This window comes from Myotis lucifugus, unplaced genomic scaffold, assembly GCF_000147115.1.
Source record: "Myotis lucifugus unplaced genomic scaffold, Myoluc2.0 scaffold_303, whole genome shotgun sequence".
Classification (NCBI taxonomy): Eukaryota; Metazoa; Chordata; class Mammalia; order Chiroptera; family Vespertilionidae; genus Myotis; species Myotis lucifugus.
Genome location: NW_005871351.1, coordinates 1227531 through 1237088, shown reverse-complemented (window position 1 = coordinate 1237088; position 9558 = coordinate 1227531). Strand labels below are relative to the sequence as shown.

General features: G+C 38.0%; 1 pseudogene; it reads left to right on the top strand.

The window, feature by feature from the left end:
• Nucleotides 1–8690: 8690 nt before the first annotated feature.
• Nucleotides 8691–9268, top strand: LOC102431190 (annotated as a pseudogene).
• Nucleotides 9269–9558: the final 290 nt, after the last annotated feature.

Here is a 9558-nt window from a genome sequence, read left to right as displayed (position 1 = left end):
AGGGTGGGGAGGAGCTGCGGGAGGTTGGCTGGCGGGGGGGGGAGGGACATGGGAGGTTGGCCTACCAGCCTCTTGATAGGGGTCGATTGGGGGGTCCGGCTGGCTGGGGGGAGAGGCCACAGGAGGTTGGCTGTGGGAGTGCACTGACCACCAGGGGCAGCTCCTGTGTTGAGTGTCTGCCCCCAGGTGGTCAGGGCACGTCACAGTGACCAGGCGTTCAGTCATTTGGTTGCTTAGTCTTTTATATATATAGATATTAATATGGTATGTATCCCAAAACCTTGTGCATATTAAACAGCTAATATTTATTATGTTGAACAAAAAGAACTATTTTTCTTTTTATTTTATAGTCTATGTTGAAACCTGAATGTGCTAAAACTTGCAAAGTAATATTGCATGATGAAATCTACCAGTTCTTCTCTCATACAGGCCAATCTACTCCTTATCAAGATACCACTTATGGCATGCTATGCTATGTCAACAAAACAAAAATAGCAAACCCAAAATATATTATAGTTCAAGGTCAGTTGGAGTTTATTCTTCAACTTATGTAACATTCCAAGTTAGTACTCCTGGTCAGCAAGAGTAGAGGGTAGAAGATAATGTGTACAGTTCAGGTCTAAGAGCACAATTAAGGACTTAGTCTGAATGAGGGTCTGACATTTCATCACATGGTTACCTTGGTTGTAGCCTTCATCTTAGCCAGAAAGGGAGAAGAACAACGAGGAGCTCAAGTGGGAAGGTTGTAAGAGCTAGGCCCAAAAGTAGCACATAGTATTTCCATTCATAATTCCTTGTTCAGAACTGAATCCCATGGCTACATGTAATTGCAAGGGTGGGTGGGAAATATCATCTGTTTGTGTGCTCAGGAAAAAAAGACAACTCATTTAGGAAGAACAGTTAAATGTGCTTTAAGGATTACAGAAATTATCTATTATAATCCATTGGTAATATAATGCTTTATATTATATTAGAGGCCCAATGCACGAAATTCGTGCACTCGGTGAGGGGGGAGATCCCTCAGCCCGGATTGCGAGAGGGCACAGGCCAGGCTGAGGGACCCCACCAGTGCATGATCAGGGCCGGGGAGGGATGTGGGAGGTTGGCCAGCCAGGGAGGGACCTTGGGAGGCTTCCAGGGTGTCTGGCCCCTCTGCTCAGTCTCGAGCAGCAAGCTAACCTACCAGTCGGAGTTTCTGCCCCCTGGTGGTTAATGCATGTCATAGCGACTGGTCAACTGGTCAACTGTGTGCCCCCTGATGGTCAGTGCATGCAATAGTGAGCGGTTGAGTGGTCTTAGCATATCATTAGCATATTACGCTTTGATTGGTTGAACGGACGACCGGATGACTGGACACGTGGCATATTAGGCTTTTATTATATAGGATTCTATATTACTTATATGCCATTATTATTACACTAGAGGCCTGGTGCACGAATTCATGCACAGGTAGAGTCCAGCTTGCCCCAATGGCAGCCAATCAGGCCAGGCCGACTGAGGGGAGGGACCGTGGGCGGTTGGCCAGCTGACCCCGCCCCCAAACGGGTGAGGGGGCCAATCAGGGGCAGGAATGGCCAGGAGGAGAGCCAGCGGGGGCTGATCAGGCCAGTTGGCCACCGCAGTGCCTGTCATAGCAACTGCGGTTGTTCCGGTCATTCTGGTTGTTCCATCATTCCAGTCGCTTGACTTTTATATATATAGATGACTCTATTATAGTCTACTTACATATAATTTCAGGACTCATAGGAAGTAAATTAGGGCCAAGCAGGGAAGATGCAGGAGGAAGGAAACAGTGAGGTCTATTATAACAGAGGTCAACTGAAGCAGTGACTTCAGTGAGAAACAAATGTATCCAAATCAGTCTATGGCAAAAATCCCAATTCTTAAACTATTCTCTGGAGTATAGATTCTGGAATGGGAGGAGAGATGCTGTCTTCTCCAGGAACCTTTATTACTGTTCCAGTAAGAACAAGGAAAAGGATAAGGAAACAAATTGAAGGCATAAACCGGTCTGTCCAATGTCTCTGACTACTGAAAATATGAAAAAGCCTTAAGAATTCCAGAAAGAAGGGACCAAATAAGGAGAGTGTTTTCCTCTACCAACTCTGCTCTTTACAAAATGGTGAAATATTTAGAAATTAAACTCCTTTTCATAATATCCACGTTGGCTGTGCTCCATTTTCCCCCTAGAAATTGGCTGGTCATGCATGCAACATGTAGTTGGATTAATCATGCAGTTACATTATTGCAACACCTGTGGAACAGGTAGAACTAGTTGGAAGACTAACAGAGATTGTTTACCTTTAGTTTGCCATGCTAGACATAGAATATGCACCCAATAGCTGCCTACTCAGTTAATTTGTAATTGCTTTGAAGAAATGAATTTCTTATTCCAAAGAGCAGAAATTGCTAGATTAACCATGTCTGGAGCTAGATGTACCTTATTTATGACATAGATGCACATTTTACTGTTATAATAAAAAATATTGGCTTCTATGCATAGCAACACAAAACTGCTAGGTGACATTGTCAAATGAATGCACATATAACTTGATTTCCTAAAAGAAACAGCTTTCTGTATTTAGAATTAGATATTAACAGATGTGTATCAGAACTCTGGTGAGACAGTCTCTTTGAATATGTACAATATTTATCTATTATTGACATTTTATATCTATGTTTCTTGCAAAATCCATTACCAGAGAAAAAAGTAGTCTTTCAACATTAAAAAATTGCAATATTAAGATAAACATCATTGTAGTAAGAAATAAAAAATGAAGAATTACAGTAGAGAAGATTACCTACTAGAGAGTCAGATTATTTGAAGATTTTATACTCTGGGTGCATAAATATTTGAATAGTTCTCTAGTGATGTGAAATATATATCTCATATTATCTATAATACATATATTTTATACCCCATCTTCTCCACATTACGGTTATAGTCTCCAAGATAAAGATACTCATCATTATGTATTTCTTTGGTGAACTTAAATCTTATGAAAGATGATCTTCATGAATATCTCTTGTTTCTTAGCATAAAATATACATATCAGATTTTCCTCCAATTCTCAGGCTTTCTCGTTTGCAAGATGATTTCCCAATACTTTGAATATATAGAGGTGTTTTCTTTAGATGTTTTAAATATAAAAATTAAAGAAATCTTCAGTGTTATCTATTGGTAAATCATTCTGTAAGCTTTGTTGGTTTATCCTCAGGTGCATCCTATAGGATACTAGTCTAAGATGTAATATGGAGACACAACCACAGGTAAGTAAGATCTACATCTAAGGATCATATAACACAAGTAAGGATTGGCCATTCTATCCTGACCACTGACCTTGCAGTGTAGGCATATTAATCCTCATTTTACAAACGAAGAATACTTTAGCCAACATTCTATGTAAAAATTATTAAGGATGTGATTTTAAAACCAAGGCTCATCTACTTTTACCAGATCCAAATACTTCCATCAAACTGTTGATGGTCACTAACAACACACCTAACAAGGGGATACGGACTGACAGTCTTTAATCAGAATATATATTTTTGATGTTGCTAATTACTGGGGTTTAAAAAATAATATTTAAAGAATTATTTGAGTAAACCATGCAGTATATTGAACATGTTAGTGAATTTACACAAATGTTAACTTACATAATTTGGACTTCTGAGCAACCCACATGCTCACAAAAAATTTCTGGAGCCATTGTTTCACTCTTGCAGTGTGGAGTATTCTAATTGAGAGCTGTATCAATGATTTCCACTTTAAAATATGATATGTTTTAATTTATTTTTCCATGTCTGTCTCATAAAACCTTATATCCCACCTTTTCCCATACACATACAGACTTCTCCCTGTGTGTCACAGGTATTCCTTATATCACGGATATATGTTACAGTGAGTACATTTTGCTCTGTCTAGATTTTAATTGACCTAAATTTTAATTCCAGCCTTACCATTTACTAGCCATGTGACCTTGAACACGTTTCTTAATTTTGTAAGCCCAATTTCCCTTTCTGTGTTTAATATAAATGCTAATTAGTACTCTAGCCAATTTAATAGAAATGTTGTGAGGACCAAGTGGAGTAATTGTGTGAAATTACATTGAAGTTACATTAATGTTATCATCTTGGCCAGGTAGTAAAAAGCTGAGAATTGAAAACCAGAGAGAGAGTCCTAGCCTGGCTGGAATGTTCTAACCAAGGGTGTGTGTGACCACAAAGGAGGTTGAATATAGTCTGAGTCTTAATTCTGAGAGTCACTGTCCATAATAACATTTAAATGTGATAATAAGATTCATTATTCATTTATAAACCTATTGATTAATAAATTTCTGCTTAATAAATTTTTAATTGAGATTGTTTTTAAAAATAACAAAGATTTAAAAATTTACCAAGGAATAATGTTAATTTCTTAAACTCAAATACTTTCTGGTATAGAGGTTATCTTGAATTCACTTTTAGCTAAAACATATGATAATGAAAATAGTGCCACAAGTTCTCATACAGTTTTCAAAGAATCTGGAAGATGCAGTTAGGCAAACTGGGAAAGATGATGTGAGATGGATTCAGAATGAATAATTTTCCTGTTGTGCAAAGACTCATAGGCTTCTTGGGGGCCAATGGAGAGACTAAATTACTTTTTCCATAATATCCTTTCTTAACAGAAAAAAATCAATGTATTTTTAAATCTAGAATGACAAAGATTGAAATGAATAAAAAATTCATAATTTGCTGAGTTTAAAAAGACTGTAATAATAATAGTCGTAGAATTAGTGTTGTCTTGCAATGTGCAAGACACTTTGCGAAGTTGGTTTGAATGAATTAGGTCATTTAATCTTCACAAAAATCATATGAATGATATACTATTAATATACTTATTTTATAAAGGATAAAAACTGAGACTTGGAGAGTTCAAGGCTGTGTAGCTGTAACAAACACAGAAAGAACAGCAATCCCGATTTGAAACCAGATATGTCTGAGTCTACAACTTAAACTTGTAAACTCTATGCAATATTTCTTCCTTGAGAAACCAAAATGCTGACTAGGAAATGTATAGTTATACTACATGTCAGTTGATACTTTTATATGATACTAAAACTCAAGGAGCTGCCTTCTTAAGATGTACAATCTTGAGATATGTGGTCCCACAGTACATCATGCCTCTAAGGAAAGTTTTTTGAGCCATATCATAAGATCTTGTGGCTCACTTTCTACACAGAGACTCCATGGACTAATCCCATTCTCATTTTCCTCTTTATCTGAGTCATTGCCAGGAGCCAAATTACCTCCATTATCAAACAACTCAGTCACTTATCCCATATTATTCTATACATCTTGTACTCAGATCCAATTTCCTACCATCTCAAACCCTTCTACTGGGACATTGTGGCCATCTACTTAGGATAGCAATTTTATTAATATTTCCTGAGAATGTGTGCCATTTACTCCCTTTGCTTTATGGAAATGTGGCTGACTCCCCAAAACACTTTTTCTATTGCGCTCTCAATGTGAGGTTTGTGCATTTCTTCAACTCTATTCCTCAGAGTTAGAAGATTGGGTTTGGTCACTTTCAAAACATTACATTTCAGAGAAGGCAAAACTTGGGGCACAATCAAAACTATGTGCTCATGGAATAGTGAGAATTAAATAGATGAAATATAGTGCATGCTACCATAAAACTATCCTGTGTGGTATTTTAATGGTGAATGCGTGACAATAAATCTTAGCCAAAAACCACATGACTAAACAGCACAAATAGTGAACTTTAACATATGAATATTTAAAAAAAACTCATTTAGGAGGTCAGGAAATCTGAGGAAGGAATGCAGATTGATTAATCATATCTAATTGTGAAACAACCTTATTGAATGGTGTTTGCGGGGGAAAGTATTGAAATGCGTAAGACTAAAGGCAAAAGAAACTAAACATAAGCACGGTACCCTAGTTGAAAAATTATTTCCTATGAGGAAAGAGATGAACAATTTTGATACTGCTATACATGTATAAAGGAACTCAACAATTAAGTAAACAGATGGCACATGTAGGAGTCAGATTTCTCAAGTTATAGTGTTAATTTGCAGATAAACAATGGTTAAGAGGCTAGAATAATCTATGTGATAGTAGACTAGATTTAGAGACATCAGTGTAAACTCATGTTTGGATTAATATCGATACCAATGGTTAAATACATAAATATGTGTGTGGCTCTTTACTCTATTAGCTGAGAAGTTATCCCTAGCACCATATCTTGATTGATTTACTACTTTCCAATAAAAGAAACCAGATTTCCTTGGAGAAGTGGTTGATAGTAGCACTGGGCTGGAACTATACAAAATATGCTGCCATTACAGAAACTAAGAAATTGCTACAAGCAAATAATTTTTTTAAAAACCCACATTGATGGGACTATGTCACAGGAACACAGAGACCAATGAAAATAGCTCCTAAAGGCAAAATTGGAACAATTTGAATAACCTAGTAAATAAGTAGTGTTGATTATAACTCAAAATATAAAATATATATCCATATATCCATACTATATTAATAAATAATTGGGTACACTAGAATCTTGATATGGGACAAATATTCTATGAAGAAAAATTCAAAATAGTTAAGGAGATAACAACTTGACCTCTGGGAGAAGGTACAAAAATCCCATAGTATGAGATGTATATAGTGACTTTCTGACAAAGACTATGATATTGAAGAGGCAGCGTGGAGGGATTAACTTTATAGTGGAGAAAACTGACAAACATGTTGGTCAAGTCATTGGGTCAACATCAACAGTGAAAAGTATGTTAATAGTATGTAACCTTGATAGAATGAGATGAAAATTGTACTTTAATCTTGTGGTTTTCCTCCCCTCCCGCACACACACAAAAAGCACATATAAAAAACAAAAAACAAACAAACAAAAAACCCCAGCTAATTATGAGAAAAACAGACAACTTCCAATAGAAAGGCATCCTGCAAAATAACTCACAAGTGGTACTCAAAACTGTCAAGGTCATCAAAACAAGAAAAGTCTGAGAAACTATCACAGTCAAGAGTAGCCTAAAAAATATGACTACTAAAGTAATGTGGGAATCAGAAACATAAAAAGAACAATAGGTTTAAACTAAGGAAATCTGAATAAAGTATATACTTAAAATAATATTATAACAAATGTACCATACTAATGTTAGATGTTAATAATAAGTAAAATTGGTATATGGGAATTCTTGGTACTGTCTTCTAACTTATTTTCTGTGAATTTGTAACTGTTCTAAAAATAGTCTACTTTTTAAAACAATCCAGTGCACTATTATTCATGTTTTCCAGGAATTCCTAAGCCCTTTCCTCCTGGCTAGAGCTAATTGGAGAAAAAGGGAGATCAATCAGGTTGTTTCTCAGAAATTTAAAGTCAGGCCTGAGATAAAGTTAGCTAATCCCTTTGTATAAACTCACTTGTATACTAAGGAGTCTGAAGAAAGAATATCCAGCCATGTGAACCTGAAGAGCAGACCCCCCCAAAAATCTATGGACCCAATCTATACTAATAATAGAGGAATATGCAAATTATCCTGGACACAGTCATGTCATGACCGCTCAGCAGGCAGCATGCAGAGCAGGAGTGGGTGGGCGGGGACTGCTATCACTAGGAGGGCCGCCACATAGCCTGGCCCGGGGCTTGCGAAGGGTCGCCATGCAGCCTGGCCTGGGGGCGGCCCCCCATGGAGGTGTGCAGAGGGCTGCCCAGTGCTAATGTGATGCTGCCTGCATGCGTCCCTGTCCAGCACTGACGTGATGCTGGGGGGAGGGGGGGCTTAAAGGGTGTGCGGTCGGCCAGGTCTGGGTCTTGCCCAGTGGGGGTGAGGCTGGCCCCGTCTGGGTCTCAAGTGATTTCTCAGAGTGCACAGGTGTGGGGAGACTTGACTCTGGGTCCCACGGTGCACCCCAGACTCTGACAGGAGGGAGATTTTCATATACATCTTACTAATTTTCTTTCATCTCTGACACTTCTATGATAGAGAAGGGGCAAATAGCAATATTAAAATATTTCCTCTATTTAATTCCCTTTTAATGTGCATGCATTTCATGCACCAGGCCACTAGTAAGAAGAGAATGAGAAATAGTACTAGTGGCTTTTTAATGTTATCATTCCAGTGCCATACTGCAATAATTTGCATTTTTTGCTCTTGAGTTCCACAAGATACCCTTTTATACTCTCTTTAAAAAAAAAAAAACTTTCAGGAATTAATTAGCCATTGAGGATACTAGTAGTGTCTGTAAACCCAACAGACAAAAATATCTTCCCTCAAGGATCTTCAACCCCAGTGTACGACTATACTACCTTCCAATCATTCTGATCATCACAGCTTTCTCCCTAGTTTCTTTAGTGTAAAAACTTCCCTCTAGCTTCAGAACTTGAAAAACTTTTTTCTGTCCCTTAGCTTAGGATACTTCAATAACTCTAACCATATTCTGACAATACACTTTCTCTAGATAAATCACACTCTGAGGCAGAGATTTCTTTGAGTCAATACCTACGGAAAGGACAGGAAAACAGAGAAGGAAACAGTATTGTGTAGAAGGGGGAACTGAGTTGCAATGCAGTCTAACAAAGACCTCAGCTGAGAGGAAGACGCTCTGGCTGGGTCTGTGGCAACCACGACTGCTTGGCCCGGAACCAGAGCCAAACAGTCATGGTCAGAACGTCAGGCAAAGACCGAATTGAAATCTTTCTCTCACAAATGGCACAGACCATCATGAAGGCTCAATTAAAAGGAGCACAGATGGGCCGAAACCTCCTGAAGAAAAAACCTGATGCCTTAGCTCTTCAATTTCAACAGATCCTAAAGAAGATTGTAGAGACTGAAATGTTGACGGGTGAAGTGATGAGAGAAGCTGCCTTTTCACTTGCTGAGGCCAAGTTCACAGCAGGGGACCTCAGCACCACAGTTATCCAAAATGTGAATAAAGCCCAAGTGAAGATCCGAGCAAAGAAAGATAATGTAGCAGGTGTTACCTTGCCAGTATTTGAACAATACCATGAAGGAACTGACAGTTATGAACAGACTGGTGTATTTTTCATCTCATGGTTGTTTTCTTTCTCTTCTCTGTAAAAATACAAAGGTAAAGACCATCTCTTTCTCTTAAATCTCTTCCAGAATTTATTTGTGGGTATCCAACTTTACCAAGATTGGGGACAACAGTAACTGTTGCAGAAAAGTTAATAATAACAGTACTGGGTACACTGATCAAGTCCCAAGTAGAAAAGTAAAAGTGTATTGACATCTGGTCTTCATTCATTGTCCTGCCTAACTGTTCAGCACCAAGGTTAGAGAAAGACAGCTTTCCACCTCCCCTTCCCCTGCCCTCAACCTGGCCTTTTATAGCCTGAACTGTAAAATATCAACAATTTTTAAAAGAAAGGACAATTTTTGATACTTGACATTTTTCCAGGTGATGAAATCTTTTTTCTCCCCTGAAATTAGCGATTAACATATGCTTCCAGAAACCCCTGGGCTTCTAAATTTTATATTAAGCATTTTATATGCTTCAGCAATAAAT